This window comes from Pseudophryne corroboree, chromosome 5, assembly GCF_028390025.1.
Source record: "Pseudophryne corroboree isolate aPseCor3 chromosome 5, aPseCor3.hap2, whole genome shotgun sequence".
Taxonomy (NCBI): domain Eukaryota; kingdom Metazoa; phylum Chordata; class Amphibia; order Anura; family Myobatrachidae; genus Pseudophryne; species Pseudophryne corroboree.
In genome coordinates, this window is record NC_086448.1 from 374,108,509 (window position 1) to 374,126,232 (window position 17,724).

Here is a 17,724-nt window from a genome sequence, read left to right on the forward strand (position 1 = left end):
AGACGGGGGCATGACCCCCGAAACGTTGAAAAAATGCACTGGTCATTGTTTTCACAGTCTCTGAGTGCCGCCTGATTTTTGAGCATATGGAAGGGTACCACCCATTCCCCAAGGAAGGCACCGGAGCCAGTACCCAGTGGCAGCGGAGAGTGCCGGACTATAGTGAGGAGGATATATATATATATATATATATATATATATATATATAGAGAGAGAGAGAGAGAGATATTACTATAAACATTATAGTGAACAATAATGCAAATATAAAACACAGGAATAATTACAAATAATAGTGTAATAATATGTATGATAGATTGGGCATGATAATCAATTCAATTCCACCCTAACTCCCTTCTAAAGTGACATGAGATTGCAGGGGCAATACTCAATTGAGTCCTGTTATTGCGCTGACTGCACCCATAGAGGTCGGGTTTAGCTGTGTAAAGCTGCTAAACACGATCAAAGTGCTGGCAATAATCGCGAAAAGTGCTGTTTGGGCACACAAATGGGTCACTTTTGGCATATTTCAGCTCGTCACCACTGGGCTGTATGAGGTGAAAAGCAGATGCTGGCAGCCATCACACCTGAACAGAACTACAATTAAACATTACGTTTGGGCACCATCTAGTGGCTTCCGGCGGGATAAGATTTGAATGCTGCTCAGAGTTTCACCATGACAATGAAAATAGGAAACCAATGGGCTCCATCACATAGAGCTCCAATCCATTTAAAAGTGATATGACACAAAAGAATGAAAAAAGCAGCAGAAAAGAACTGTCTTGTCCTCTTTAAACTATGAAGGATTTGTTTACTCATCAGGGTAGTGAGTGTGGCAATGTAACTCTCCCACATGAGAAATAACTTTTCAGTTTTAAGTTCCTTGTCCAAGGTGACTTCTACCCAAATCATCGTAAATAAATAATGTAGTTTAGCTTTGAAAAGCGACAGTGAATGGGGGAGAGGGTGTTTCCAGGACTACAGAATGTATATATTTATTAAATATTAAAAAAGAAAAACTCTTACATGTCCCATCGGCAGATGTCAGATTGTAATCCACCAGTACAGTGATCTAAGCACTAAAGTTATCTAAATTTAATGACACAGACAACAAAGTGGTATTTAAAAAACAATCAGTCTTTTATTTAAATAATATCAAAATAAACTACTGGTGGCAGTAAGACATAAATGCCTTACGCCAAACCATTATCCTCCACCAGACCATGCTCAACATCAAGTACTATAGGGTCTCTACATCTGACAGCAATGCATGCTAATGCCTGGCCAATAAGCCAGTGCTGCTGACCCCATTAGGGTGAAAGCAGCCTACCCAGTGTATTAAAGAGGACTGCACCCAGATGTAATTGCATTGGAATAGCCATGGCCCTGCTGTTCTTTCCTGCAGCCCAATAGGTAAAAAACAGGTAGAGAGGTAAAGACACAGGAAAAAAAGGCAGAGCCCTGCCTAGGACTTGCTGAAGTAAAAAGAAACTCCTCCCCTAAACAGTATCACCCCTACAGGCTATAGGCTGACAAAACAAGACACCTTTTAACTGCCAACATCCCTGCACTAAACTACCAACAATACAGCCAACTACCTAGAGGTAAATGGTCATTCCTGAACTTTCTCTTCATTCTATAAGGAATATACTGTAGATTGGACTTGCATAACTTGTACTGTGAAATTTCATATCAGGAAATACAACTGGTACACAAGCCAGTACTATTCTAAAGATTAGTGACATCAGGGCTGTAACTAAGGGTGTGTGAGCGGTGCGGTAGCACAGAGTGCAGGCCTCTGTGGGCAGCATTATCGCTGTCCAACGGCACTTCCTTCTGGTTAGCAGGGTGCCTTGAATGGCATCTTTTGGATGCTCCAGACAGGCACCCTGTAGTCTGCAGCTGATCAGACTGTCTTCAGGGCAATCCTGTAAAGCCTGAACTTACAAGTGCTCAGGGTCGACTGGCCCAAAGGGGTACAGGGGAAACCAACGGTGGGCCTTACTGCCTGAGGGCCCACTCCTTCCTCTAGGGATCAGGTTAGAGACTTTCACTTGTATTATTTGTATTATACATGGTAGATATGTTGCATTACACTGCACAAGTTTACTGTGTATTTCAAGCCTCTGTGGAGGCTGGCCACACCCGTAAGTATGGGCCCCTATCACTGCAATCCCCCGGTGGGCCCTTCATGCCCCTGTCTGACACTACAAGTGCTGATGGCCCCGCTGCTTCTGCGTGGCTTGATGACATCTTACCATAATGTTGCAAAAAAGTATGAGACCGCGCTTCTTGCTTTGATTTATCTTTTATAAAATATAACACAATAAAATACAATTACAAATATTCATACTGGCTAGTATCTTAAAAATACATTATATTCCACACTATATAATCATAGCAATACCACTTAACCACATTGGAGCCTACCAATTTTAATAAAATAGAGCTCTTATGTTATAACATAATCTCATAAACGTCCGTCTACAATCTCTGGAGGCAAGTGACCAGCTGTAATGTGCAAAATGATTTCTCACTGTAGATAATATGAAGCAGTTCTTTAAGGCAGACCATGCATATGCACCAATATCAAAACAAATTAGTATTAGGCAGTTCTTTTAGGTATACCATGCACATGCACCAATATCCATGTGTTATTAGTATTAAGCAGTTCTTTTTAGGCACACCATGCACTGCAGGTTAGTAATAAGGAGTTTTTAAGTGTACCATGTATAGCACCAATAGTACCTCTCACAGCTGCTCCTATAGCTTGTAGCCTTGCCTGGAATTCCAAGCTCACTGTGCAGAGTCCGTTTTTTGTTTCCCCTTAGCACTGGGGTGTGCAAAGTAGATAAGAGCCTGCTGGCTTGGCAGATAAATACTACAAGAGTGTTATCTCTCCTTTGGTGTTTTGTCCATGACAAACACGTTTCTCCACCTCCAAATTCCCCTCAGCGGCTTCCTCAGTGTCAGTGGTGACATAATGATATGCATTCAGGGGCCAGGGACGGCACAGGCTTACCTTATATACAGAGATGTCATGTCAGCAAATACAGCTTTTAACTGACAATTGATTACCAATTAGTCTTGTATTCCTATGATCAGTGACCTCACAATGACTGTTTATGATAGTAGCCAGATCATCAACCTACAAAAATAATAAACACAGCAGTATTTCCCAACTTTAATTTTTTTATGGTATCTGGACTATAGATCTTATCCCAGAGGTTCTTAAATGCGGTCCTCAAGGCACCCCAACAGTCCAGGTTTTAGGTATATCCATGGCTCAGCACAGATGGGTAAAACAAATTGACTGTGGTGCTAATTAAGATGGTCATTCCAATCAGGCTAAAAATTGGCACTTCTGCTCATGCGGCTCAATGCGCACGCACGACGTACTTTCACAAAAACCGATGCAGTTTCACAAAAGATCTAGCGACGCTTTTCAGTCGCACTGCTACACTCAGAGTGATTGACAGGAAGTGGGTGTTTCTGGGAGATAACTGACCGTTTTCAGGGAGTGTGTGTAAAAACGCAGGCGTGTCAGATACAAACGCAGGCGTGCCTGGGGAAACGCGGGTGTGGCTGCCAGAACGCAGGGTGTGTTCGTGACGTCAAAACAGGAACTAAATAGTCTGAATTGATCGCAAGCTAGGAGTAGGTCTGGAGCTATTCTGAAACTACACAATCTTTTTTTGTAGCGGTGCTGCAATCCTTTCGTTCGCACTTATACACTCCCAGAGGGCGGAGGCTTAGCGTTTGCACGGCTGCTAAAAGCAGCTAGCGAGCGAACAACTCTGAATGAGGGCCTAAGTCATCTGTGGCCAAGCATGGATAAACTTAAAACCTGGACCATTGGGGTGCCTTGAAGACCGTGTTGAGAACCTCTGATCTACACTAAAAAGGTCTACCACTAATGGTAGACAGGCATTAGGTCGACAAGGTCAAAAGGTCGACATGTAAAAATGCAGACCGTTCAAAAGGTCGACATGACAATGGTCGACACACATATGGTACACACAAGTTTTTTTATTATTTTTTTGTCAACTTTTTCATACTTTACCATCCACATGGACTACGATTGGGAATAGTAACCTGTGCCGAGTACAGCGTGGCACCTTACCCGAAGCATGGCAAATGAAGCATTACACTAAAGGGGCTTGTTTGTGGCAAAAAAGTGGCAAAACACCCCAAAACATCAAAAAAAAATTGTCTACCTTTTTTGTGACGACTATTTACATGTCATCCTTTTGACCCTGTCGATCTTTCCTACTGTCTACCTATTCTAGGTCGACCTTTTGAACCTGTTGACCTAATGCATGTCTACAATTAGTGGCAGACCTATTGACTGGAGACCTTTTTAGAGTAGATCTAATAATCCACACCCCTTGTTTCTCTATCTATCTATTAGGTACAGTATCTTAATGAATCCATTTTTAACAAATACTGCTGTTACTGACAGTTTTTTTAACACACACTGTATTATATTCCAAAAGTAAGTGACAATTGTAATACAAAGAAAATTGTAATACAAATACCTCCCATGGTATAACTTATATTCCAAATATACCACACATCTAGACAAGCTGTTTTTATATTTCACAGAACTAAACTATCATTACTCTATCCAATAAATAACTTTACAACTCATCTAAGGAGTGTGTGACAATTCAGAATCTACTTCCATGGCCCCTGTGAAATACTCAAGATCAAACCATTGACCTTACTTTGCTGAATTTATGTTCAACATGTCTGGCTATGCACGCATATTTCTCATGTGCCACCATGAACTTAACAAGAGAAAGCCTCTGATTCATTACTGGGCCATCCAAGTTCGAGCTATGCACACTTTAGCCAGACTACACATGCTGAGGACATTTTGTTTTGTATATCTATCTAGTGCATATGTTTTAACTATTCACAATAAACAAGCTATTAGTGTAAGTATACATTTTAAAACATTAATACCTGAGGACACTCCCATAGTTAATGTAAAAAAGGAACTTCAGCACTCCCACATTTGGGGCACTGTGATGTTGCCCTACCCCCAAATCTATATAAGCATAATATATACTCTATGCAATAAAGGGTTAAAAGATAGACAGTCAGTTAAAAAAAAAAAAAAGATAGACAGACATTAGTTAGACATTATATAGTTGACAGCCAAAAGTCAGACAGGATCAAAAGTCAGACACAAAAAAAAATAGTGTTTTGTTTTTCTGTGGTAATAGGGTGATTGAAGGAAACACATAAGCCAGATGAAAGTCACATCTCACCAACAAGGCGTCCACAAAGATTGCTCTGAGATCCTTTGTTCTTGACCCGTATGCGGGCACTTTGTTGTTCAGACGAGACGCCATGAGATCTATCTCTGGCAACCCCCATTTGTCTACTAGAGTCTGGAAGACCTCCAGGTGTAGAGCCAATTCGCTTGCTTGAATGGTGTGTCGACTGAGAAGTTTAGGACTGCGGCAAGGCTGGATGATGTTCTGCCCACTTCAGTATGTGACTTACCTCCTTTATTGCTTTTTGGCTGTTAGTTCCTCCCTGATGGATGAAGTACGCTACTGCCGTCGCATTGTCCGAGCGGATCTGGACTGGTTTTCCTTGAAGAATGTCCTTTGCCTGAATGAGTGCCATGTATATGGCTCAAAGTTCCAACACATTTATTGGCAGGCAACCTTCTTCTTTGGTCCATTGCCCCTGGAACCACAATCTTCCGGACACTGCTCCCCAGCTCTGAAGACTGGCGTCTGTTGTCAGAATATCCCAATCTGATATCCAAAAAGGTCTCCCCTTGTCTAGATGGGATGTCTGTAGTCACCAGGCTAATGACCTTCTTACTTTTACCAAAAGTACCATAGTCTGTTTCTTTAGCGTCTGATGTAATCCATTCCATTTGGCAAGAATCAGACGCTGCAGAAGTCTTGAGTGGAATTGTGCATACTCCACCATGTCGAATGTTAACACCATCAAACCCATTGCTGCATGAATGGATACCGTTTGACTATGTAGCAAGTCCTGAATCCTTGACTTTACCTTGGATATCTTGTTCCAAGGTAAAATTACTATCTGCAGACCTGAATCCAGTACAGCCCCCAAGTGAGTCATCCATTGTGACGGAACTAGATTTTGCCCAATTTATGAGCCACCCATGTCTCTGCAGACATGTTATTGTCTGTTGAAGATGACATAGGAGCAATTCCTGTGACTGTGCCAGGATTAAAAGATCGTCGAGATATGGGAAAATTGTTATCCCCTGCTGGCAAAGATAAGCTGCCATAACCTCCATAATCTTGGTAAATACTCTGGGGGCTGTGGCCAACCCAAAGGGTAGAGCCCGGAACTCAAAATGCTGTTGGAGGATAGCGAACCTGAGATAACATGATGGGACAGTGCTATAGGAACATGTAGGTAAGCATCCTGTATATCCAGGGATAACATATAATCTCCTGCTCCATGGCCAAGATTATGGAACATAACGTCTCCATGTGAAACCGAGGTACCCAAATGTATTTGTTCAGCATCTTGAGATTGAGAATGGGCCGAAATTACCCATTTGACTTCTGAACCAGAAATAGGTTGGAGTAAATACCCTGTCCTCATTGTGCAGGGGGAACTGGAATAATTACTCCTGACTGAAGCAATTTCTGAACTGCTTCTTGCAAAGCCCTGGCCTTCGTCTCTACCCGAGACGGGCTGGTACAGAAAAACCTTTGAGGAGGATGCTTCTTGAAGGGAAAAGCGTAACCTAGAGGTACCGCTTCCTGCACCCAGGCATCTGTTGTAGACTACTGCCAGATCTGTGCAAACTGAAGAAGTCGGGCCCCTACCCTGGTGTTCCCCAGGTGGAGGCCCGCACCATCAGGCTGATGGCTTATCTTCTGATTTGGAGGCTGGCCCTCTGTTAGCCCAATGTTTTTTAGTCTTACCAGACTTCTTGTATTGGGGCTTGCGGTCACTTTTTCCCTTAAGTTTTCCTTGAGACTGAAAGGGACGGAAAACCGGAACTTTACGTTTGTAGTTGTATGTGGAAGGAAACTTGACCTTTTTAGAGTCTGCTTCTGAGTCCAGAATATCTGTCAATTCTTTGCCTTTTTCTGGAAATATTCTTTTTGGTAAAGATTCTGAATCCGCTTTCCATGTACGTAACCAAACTGCTCTGCGAGCAGCTATTGTTGAAGCTGATACCCTGGAGGCGATAGTACCCATATCTAATGTTGCTTCTTCCAAGAATATTGCAGCCTGTTTTATATGAGCTATATGGGATTTCTGCTCTCTAGAAGCTACTGAAAAAACCCCTCCAATGTATCAGCCCAGGCAGCCACTGCCTTTGCCATCCAAGCTGAAGCCATGGCTGGCCTTATGACTGCCCCGGACATGGAAAATATGGTTTTTAGAAACCCATCCAACCTCCTATCTGTGACATCATTTAATGATGTTGACGGCAAAGGCAATATAGATTTTTGCACTAATCGAATCACATGCGCATCTACTTTAGGAACCACCTCTCTTTTTAAACAATCCCCAGCTGGAAGAGGATAATTGGAATCCCATTTTTTTAGAATTCTACATTTTTTATTGGGCATAGCCCAAGCCTCTTCCATGATTTCTGTCAGCTGATCTGACCCTGGAAACTCCGTCTTAACTGTTTTGGGACATTTAAACACAGGTGTCTTGGTTTTTAACACACTCTCCGCTGAATCTTCTAAGTATAGCATGGCTTTCATTGCTCTAATTAACTCAGCTATATCCACTGAGCTGAGACCTTCTTCCTCCTCTTTGTATGCCGAAGTAGAATTAATTGAGCTTTCATCTTCCGATGAATCCTCATGTGCAGCGTGTGAAGGTGAAGATTTACTTCCCATTGGTTTACCAGCTTGTTTTATTGGAGAAGCTGCTGCGGGAAATGATATACTGTAGGTAGGGAGCTGCATGTAAGGGTTACTAGTGTAACCCATTCCTGGTACAGAAGCTGTAGGAATTATCCTTACAGCTATACTGGACAATGTCTGTGCAAACATAGCCCAAGGTGGATCCATCTGTACCTGACGTTGTACAGGGATCTGCCTTGTATTTTGCTGAAAACTAAAACAGTTTGCACACAAACCATCCTGAACCAGATCCTGAGAGGATAATACAGTTTTGCAAGACAAACATGATATGAGTGTTGGTGTTGCTGTGAGTATACCTTCCTCACCTTTGCTGCTCTTAGACATGATAAATAATCAGCACTTTCAAAGTGTACTACACAATTTGTGACTGTAATCACTTTAAACCTTCTAAAGTGACATACAATCTGACCCTACCCATGCACCAGCATTGAGGATCAGACAAGACAACTGACAGACATATAGTAAAGTCAGCAATCACACTAGCAGTCAGTCACATGTTATACATTAGCAATATAAGCACATCATCAACTACAAACACATTTTTAAGTATGTAGGAGAACATATTACTGATCATGTTTAAACAGATCTAACCTATTCAGACGCAATGCAAAAGAAACAACAGTAAATGTATACAGACTCATATGCAATAGGCACTTATCTAACTATTCGTACTCATAAAGGTAGTTAGAGACTTAGTGCTGTATAGCACGTACTCCGTAGAGTGGGATACAGGGAGACTCACCTCGCTTCCAGAATCGATCAATACATTAGCGAATGCTGAGTGGATCCAAACGCTACTAGTATACACTGCCGCTCCATGAACCTATAGTGAACACAGACGCTCAGTGAACACAGATGCACCGGTCACACAGCCGTGTTTGCTGCGACTGGATCCCCTCGTGTACAGCGTCTGGGATGGAATAGAGGAAACAGTTAATGGCGGGAGTCTTGGCGGAAACTGTTCATGAACCGGGGGGAAGGGTGACCAAGAGAGCTGACATCAACCCTAGGGATCGTAGCCTCATGCTATTCCTGGAGCCTATGATCCCTAAGGCCTAGCGCTGGTGCACCCGTGGTGGTGGCCGCGTCAGCTACTGTTTGGTAGTCTCCTCCCAAAACAGTGCAGCTGTGTCCGTATTCCATCTAGCTAAGCGGAACCGATGCCTTACCTTCTCCCCGTGCTCCGGCCACAGCCTGGTAACGTCTGCTTGACCTGCTAGTATATCCAACACAGACGTGCACCGAAACAGCACTGTACTCGTGGGTAAGCGTTGTTGCGACCCAGCGGAGAGTTGTTGGAGCGACTCTTTCTAAGCGTATAAGACGCTGTTTAGAAAGATCACTCAAAAAATTAGTAAGCCTATAAAAATAAAATAAGAAAGCTTAGGGCTGCTAAAAAAACAGTAGCCCTCGGACCATGGTCCGGCTCCTGCCGCACCAAAGGAAAAACTGATTTGCCTGAGCCAGTAGGCGGGGATATATGAATGGGCCCATTGCATCCTGGAAGGCCAGAAAGCTTTGAATGATTGGTTCCAATCCGCTGTCGCTCCATGATATCCCATTGTTATCCTGTGGATAACATGTGGACCCTGCCGGAGTATTGGACAGGGGGATTGTGTGCGTGATCCCAGCAAGGATAAGTATCTACAGATTTAGGGAGCTAAGATCCGGTATCTAAGCTTCAGGGGTCAAATGTGCAAAGTGCAAAAAATAGTAAGAGGTCTTACCTTATGTATGAGACACACATCCTCACCCGCACAATACCTCCTTTGACTAACACTTTTCGAGTCTGCAATGACTCTTTTTCAATATGCCTTGAAACCTCTCATATATCTATACTTCTTGTGTCATTAAAGAAGATAAAGTTACCGTTATAAGCGTTAAAACACATTTTATCGTGTAATTGAGGTATGCCACCTCTAACCCACAACAGGGAAAAAATTACCTTGTATATCCAGTACTTTATTCAAACCCTACATTTGGAATAATCTCGAGTAGAGCTTATATACACTTATATACTTAATTAGAAGTTTCTACACATGATCCCTTTCCCGTTATGTTTTATATGTACCTGTGAGCATACAGTGATAACATAAAAGAAGAGACTTACTGGATAAAGGGATCCTTGTAGTCCTAACAACTTAGGATAAGTATTTATAATTTTTTGGGGCTACCCACCCTATTTCCATTCCTATATGCACAGTAGCGCCATCTTCTTCACATTCCCCTTTTAGTTTCAATCTGGACTCAATTGAGATAAGTCCAATTGTGAAGTTAAGAGGCAGCTATCTTGTCAAGTGAAGCGCCAAGAAAACTCCAAAATATCTTCTATCCAACGTAAGAGATAATTTACTCAAACTTTGTACCCATGCCTTTAAATATTCCATCTGTGGTTTAACATTTAAAGAGATTTATTCTTGATGTATATTAGAGATTCAAATACCAAAATAATTAAAACTATCCACTGAATTGGAAGATTAACTGGTGGAGTAGCCAGGCATGGGCCCCTCAAAGGACAAATGCATGATTTGTCCCAATTTATCAGTTACCAAACTTGTCAATTAACTCCAACACTATTGGCATAGAGGTATGATAGTCATTGACAAACAACAAATCATCAACATATAATACCTCTTTATCTATCCTAGGGCCCAAGTCCAACCTCCAAATCCCTCTGTGCAAACGTAATATACATGCCAAAGACTCGATTACTAAGACAAATAACGCTGGAGAGAGGGAGCAACCTTGACTCGTGACACATAGTAGAGGAACTGGAGAGGATATATATACATTCACAGAAATCAAAGCTACTGGAGCTGAATACAAAAGTTGAATCCATTTGATATACACCGGACCTATTCCATACTGTTTTACGGTATCCCACAAATGCCTTACGTCAAGGGAGACAATTACTGATGATATCTCCTCTTCATGAGAGGCCTGTAAATGAGTAAACAAATATCTAATATTAAAAGATGTCATAAATCCCATCTGATCTGGGTGAAAAATATGAGAAATTACCCGATTAAGCCTAGTTGCTAATATTTTGGTCAAGATCTTAACATCTGTTGAGAGTAAAAAATAAGACATTATGATTCAAGCAGCTTTGGATCCTTTCATGTATTTAGGCAAGACCACTGTGAGAGCCATTGAGATGGATTGTGGAAGAACAGCTTTTACTATTAATTGATTGTACAGTTCCAATAAAGGAGGCAAGTAAAAGGAGACATGTTTTTTAAATAGCTCAATAGGCATGCCATCCAAACCAAGAGCCTTTTTCCCATGGAAGTAGCGAAGCGCAGACTCTGCTTTATCCTTTGTGAGAGGAGAATCCCAATAAATCATTAGCTTTGTTAGATAATGTGGGAAGAGGAATCTCAGCCAAATAGTTACTCACTTCTTCAATACACATTGACTTAGAAGCATAAAGGGTCTGATAAAAATGAACAAATACCCCCACAGTATCTGGAGTCTTCTTTTTCATCAATAACCTCTAACACTGTATTGGAGGAACGCTCGAGATCTAAATAAGAGCCTAAACTGAGTCTTATCTAGAAGATGATTATTCCATTCTTTTTGTGAGACCAGCCATGCTAACTTTGATGACTCCGTGCCCATTCTAATATATTCCAATTGTCTACAAGATGATTCAGGATCTAACTCCTGATGCTTATGAATAGATTTACAATCCACTACTCATTTTATCAGGGTGCCCCATAGAAATTATTTCAAAGCATTGCACACTACCTCCACCACAGCTGATCCATTTTTAGTTACAAAGTACAGTATTCCTACCACGCCATTTCCAAATCCAAAAAATCTCCCACTCGTGTTAATCAAAATTGGTTTATTTTCAGAATTAATGCCTCCTCTGTATACCATAATCCAGTTCAACATCAGTAGGGATTGGTCCAATATCCCTCTGGGTTCGTAGCTAGTAGACATTATCCAAGGCATCAAATTAGGAGAGACAAGGGCTAAGTCTATCCAGGAGAATGAATCATATGTATATGAAAAGCAAGAATATTGCCTCAAACCAGGATTTCTCATCCTCCATGCATCCAGCAAGCACATCTCTGCCACAAGGGCCGAAAACTGATGGAAGAGCGCTAACATTTGGCTTCCAACGATACATTCCGGGTCCAGAATATTATTAAAATTATACAGGATTATCAGGGACCTGAATTAAGAACTCGGTGTCACGATCCGGGTATCTGGACGCCATTTCTTACCCATCAGATGCCTCCTAAGGCTGGCTCAGCGCTCCAGGACCGGATCCCATCTGTTATCCTGATGTGTACATTCCTGTATCCTCTCCTGTCACTCTGGGACGCTGTCACAGTAAACACCATATTACACCTGGCATGGCGTCTCCCGCGGCCTCCGCCGCCGTCCCTGAACTTCTGCATGCAGAGTGTCTGAGTGGCGATTACGTCAGCCGCGGCCTCCGCTGTGTCCGCGTGGTTGGATGTGCATCTGTCAGCCTGGCGCCTCCTGTCTCCGGTGGCCGGCGCCGCCATTACTGTTTTCATTACCACATGGATTACAAACCAAACTTCCCTCCAAGTGTCTGCATGGGCGCAGCCATCTTGGATTCTGTCAGCTGATCATTTCCACTAATCTGTTCTCAGTATTGATAATCTGCATAATTGCCTAGCCAATCCCTTCCTTGCTGCAGGTATAAATACACTGTGCCTGAGCAAGGAAGGCGTCAGTGCTTTGGTTGTCAAACCTAGTTCCTGTTTGTCTCTCTCCTGTGATTGTCTTCCAGGTTCCAGCTCCTGTCTCAAGACTTCCACCATAGAGACCCGCACCAGCATTCCACCTGCGGTGTAGCCTGACTCTCCAATCCATTGTGGATTCATCTGTTTCCAGCTACAACATTACCTGCTTCCAGCTCAGCTTCCAGCAGAGTACAGCTTCCCTTAAAGGGCCGGTGTCCTTTCTACACTTTACCACTCTCCACCGGTATTATTATTTCTCCGCTCTCAAGTTCTACATTTCAGTTCATATTTCATCGCTCCCAAGTTCATTTATTATTTAACTGGTTCCAGCCAGTATCCACTCCGTGCTAACAACAGTCTGGTTCCAGCCAGTATCCACAGCAGCTGTTTTATCTTCAGCAACCCAGCTTTTCCTGGAACACCAGCTGGCACAATCCTGGGTTATCTCCATTGCTACAGTCGGGCCTGGTAAGGACTTTCCATCTAGAAGATCATAAGAACTATCTCGCACTACCAGTGCCCTGTGGCTCCTGCCATCCTGTAGTACCCAGGAACTGTATTTATTCTTTGCTGACTTTTACGTTTTCTTTTACTGCTGCTGTGTTGCGGAGTTGTCATAATAAACATCATTGACTTTTATCCAAGTTGTCGTGGTCACGCCTTCGGGCAGTTATTATTCATGTTACTTACATGTCCAGGGGTCTGATACAACCTCCCAGGTTCCGGTACATCTCAGCCCCTACAACTGAGGCTGCCTCCCGTCAGCTCAGGCCCTCAGTTGTGACAGTAAGCACTGACCTAATGAATCCAGCCGGAGACCAGGATCAAGCGGCCAGGCCGATGCAAGAACTGGCAGCCCGACTAGAACATCAGGAGGCTGCACAGGGCCACATCATCCGCTGTCTCCAGGATCTCTCTACTCGGCTGGATGGGATTCAGACAACTCTCCGTGGATCAGGCGCGTCTGGTGCGTCAACCACAGTGACTCCAGCTATAACCCCACCCACCTTACCCATTTCTGCTCCACGTCTTCATCTTCCAACGCCAGCAAAATTTGACGGATCTCCAAGATTCTGCAGGGGATTTCTCAACCAGTGTGAGTTTCAGTTTGAGCTACAACCTGGCAATTTTCCCAGTGACCGTACAAAAATTGCCTACATTATTTCTCTTCTCAGTGGCTCAGCCCTTGATTGGGCATCACCGTTATGGGAGAGGTCCGACACCCTGCTATCTTCTTACACTGCCTTCGTGTCAACATTCAGGCGCATCTTCGACGAGCCAGGCCGGGTAACCTCAGCTTCATCCGAGATTCTCCGTTTACGCCAGGGGTCACGTACTGTAGGACAATATCTGATACAGTTCCAGATCCTGGCATCCGAACTGGCATGGAACGACGAGGCCCTGTATGCTGCATTCTGGCATGGCTTATCTGAGCGTATTAAAGATGAGTTAGCTACCAGAGACTTACCTTCTAAGTTAGATGAGCTAATCTCACTCTGCACGAAAGTGGATTTACGTTTCAGAGAGAGAGCAACTGAGCGTGGAAGATCATCTGCTCCAAAATCTTCTGCTCCTCCTCCTCGTCAACTGTCACCATCTAAAGATGAGCCCATGCAACTTGGCCGTTCCCGTTTAACTCCGGCTGAGCGCCGAAGACGTCTCTCCGAGTTTCTCTGTCTCTATTGTGCAGCTCCGTCTCACACCATTAATGCCTGTCCCAAACGTCCGGGAAACTCCAAATCCTAGCTCGCCAAGGAGAGGGCCGGCTAGGAGTAATGATCTCCTCTCCATCTCCTCAAGATTGTAATCTCCCAGTCTCGCTTCAAGTTGCTCAACGTTATCGGAACGTCATTGCCCTCCTTGATTCCGGAGCAGCTGGGAACTTTATTACCGAAGCCTATGTTAAACGGTGGTCCCTACCCACCGAGAGACTTCCTTCGTCCATTTCTTTAACTGCCGTGGATGGCAGCAAAATTTTTGATGCAGTTATTTCTTTAAGGACTCTACCAGTTCGTCTGAGAGTGGGAGTTCTTCATTCCGAACTTATTTCTTTTTTAGTGATTCCAAGAGCCACACATCCTGTGGTCCTGGGCCTTCCATGGCTCCGTCTTCACAATCCTACAATTGATTGGACGACTACGCAAATCCTGGCATGGGGTTCCTCCTGTGCTGAGACATGTTTGTTTAAAGTATTGCCTGTCTGTTCTTCCTCCCCCAGGTCGTCTGATGTTCCACCTCCTCCATATCAAGATTTCACGGATGTGTTCAGTAAAGCTTCTGCTGATATCCTTCCTCCTCATAGAGAATGGGACTGTCCGATTGATCTCGTTCCAGGGAAGGTTCCACCTCGAGGCCGAACTTATCCGTTGTCTCTGCCTGAGACGCATTCTATGGAGGAATATATTAAAGAGAACCTAGCAAAGGGGTTCATTCGACCTTCTTCTTCTCCAGCCGGCGCAGGCTTCTTTTTTGTAAAAAAGAAAGATGGTGGTCTGCGGCCGTGCATCGACTACAGAGGTTTGAACGACATTACCATCAAGAACCGTTATCCTTTACCCCTGATTACTGAGCTCTTTGACAGAGTTAGCGGAGCTACCATCTTTACAAAGCTGGACTTGCGAGGTGCATACAATCTCATCCGGATCCGTGAGGGTGACGAGTGGAAGACCGCCTTTAACACCCGTGACGGACATTATGAGTACCTCGTCATGCCCTTCGGATTGAGCAATGCTCCAGCTGTCTTCCAGCATTTTGTCAATGAGATCTTCAGAGACATTCTATACCGTCATGTCGTGGTCTATCTAGACGATATCCTCATTTTTGCCAACGATTTAGAGGAACATCGTTTTTGGGTTAAAGAGGTTCTGTCCCGTCTCCGTGTCAATCATCTCTATTGCAAATTAGAAAAATGCGTCTTTGAAGTCAAGTCCATTCCGTTTCTAGGGTACATTGTGTCCGGTTCCGGACTAGAGATGGATCCTGAGAAACTACAAGCAATCCAAAATTGGCCGGTACTCTTAACCCTCAAAGGGGTCCAGAGGTTCTTAGGGTTCGCCAACTATTACCGAAAGTTTATACGAGACTTTTCCACCATTGTGGCGCCTATTACTGCTTTCACTAAGAAGGGTGCTAACCCGTCCAAGTGGTCTGAAGAAGCCATGCAAGCATTTCATCTTTTAAAACAAAGGTTCATCTCTGCGCCTGTTCTGAAACAGCCTGACATCGACTCTCCTTTCATCTTAGAGGTGGATGCCTCCTCTGTTGGAGTAGGAGCGGTGTTATCTCAGAGGGCTAAAGATGGCCATTTACACCCTTGCAGTTTCTTCTCCCGGAAGTTCTCCCCAGCTGAGCGCAACTATGCCATTGGCGACCAGGAGTTGCTAGCCATCAAGCTCGCTCTAGAAGAGTGGAGGTATCTGTTGGAGGGAGCTTCTCATTCAATCACCATACTTACAGACCACAAGAACCTTTTATACCTGAAGGGCGCACAATGTCTCAACCCTCGTCAGGCCAGATGGGCACTTTTCTTTTCCAGGTTCGACTTTAAACTCCAGTTCTGTCCGGGCTCTCAGAATCGCAAGGCCGATGCCCTTTCCCGCTCATGGGAGCAAGAAAATGAGTCAGAGTCTACAGACAAGCATCCTATTATAAATCCGTTGGCATTCTCCACGGTAGGGATGGACTCTACGCCCCCATCAGGGAAAAGTTTTGTGAAGCCGATGCTAAGGAAGAAGCTCATGCATTGGGCCCATGCTTCCCGTTTTGCCGGACATACAGGTATCCAAAAAACCCTGGAGTTTATCTCTAGGTCCTATTGGTGGCCAACTCTGAAAAAGGACGTCTTGGAGTTTATTGCATCTTGCCCAAAGTGTGCCCAACATAAAGTATCCCGCAAGTCGCCTGCGGGGCAACTGGTTCCACTATCCGTTCCCCGTCGACCATGGACCCACTTGTCGATGGATTTCATTACAGACTTACCCATGTGCAACAAGTTCAATACCATCTGGGTGGTAGTTGACCGGTTCACCAAGATGGCACACTTCATTCCTCTCACCGGTCTTCCGTCAGCTTCCAAGTTGGCTCAAGTATTCATACAAGAGATCTTCCGACTCCACGGTCTTCCTGAAGAAATTATATCTGATCGAGGAGTTCAATTCACAGCCAAAATCTGGCGAAGTTTATGTCGAGTCCTCCAAGTCAAGCTAAAGTTTTCCACGGCTTACCATCCTCAGACCAATGGTCAAACCGAGAGGGTGAATCAGGACTTGGAGGCCTTCCTCCGCATCTATGTGTCCTCCTCTCAAGATGACTGGGTTCAATTACTTCCCTGGGCCGAGTTCTGTCATAACAACCAGTATCATTCTTCATCTGCTTCAACACCATTCTTCACTAACTTTGGATTCTATCCTAAAGTCCCTGAGTTCCAACCGCTTCCAGCAACTTCTGTTCCCGCAGTGGATATCACCTTGCATCAGTTTGCCAATATCTGGAAGAGCGTACGATCAGCTCTGCTCAAGGCATCGTTCAGGTACAAGAAGTTTGCGGATAAGAAGCGTCGAGCAGTTCCTGCTCTCAAGGTGGGTGATCGGGTATGGTTATCCACGAAGAATTTGAGGTTAAGAGTTCCCAGTATGAAGTTTGCACCTCGCTATATCGGTCCTTTCAAGATTGAACAAGTCATCAATCCTATTGCTTACAGACTCCAGTTGCCTCCCTTCTTAAAAATACCCAGGACATTCCATGTTTCCCTGTTGAAACCGCTGATCTTGAATCGGTTTCATTCCTCACTTCCTCCAACTCCGAAAGTCCAAACTCAACGAGGCGTTGAGTATGAAGTGGCCAAGATCCTGGACTCACGTCACCGTTACGGTCAACTACAATATCTTATTGACTGGAAGGGTTATGGTCCTGAGGAACGTTCATGGACCAATGCTTCTGATGTCCATGCTCCTGCCTTGGTCCGGAGATTCCATTCCAAGTTTCCTCAAAAGCCAAAGAAGTGTCCTGGGGCCACTCCTAAAGGGGGGGGTGCTGTCACGATCCGGGTATCTGGACGCCATTTCTTACCCATCAGATGCCTCCTAAGGCTGGCTCAGCGCTCCAGGACC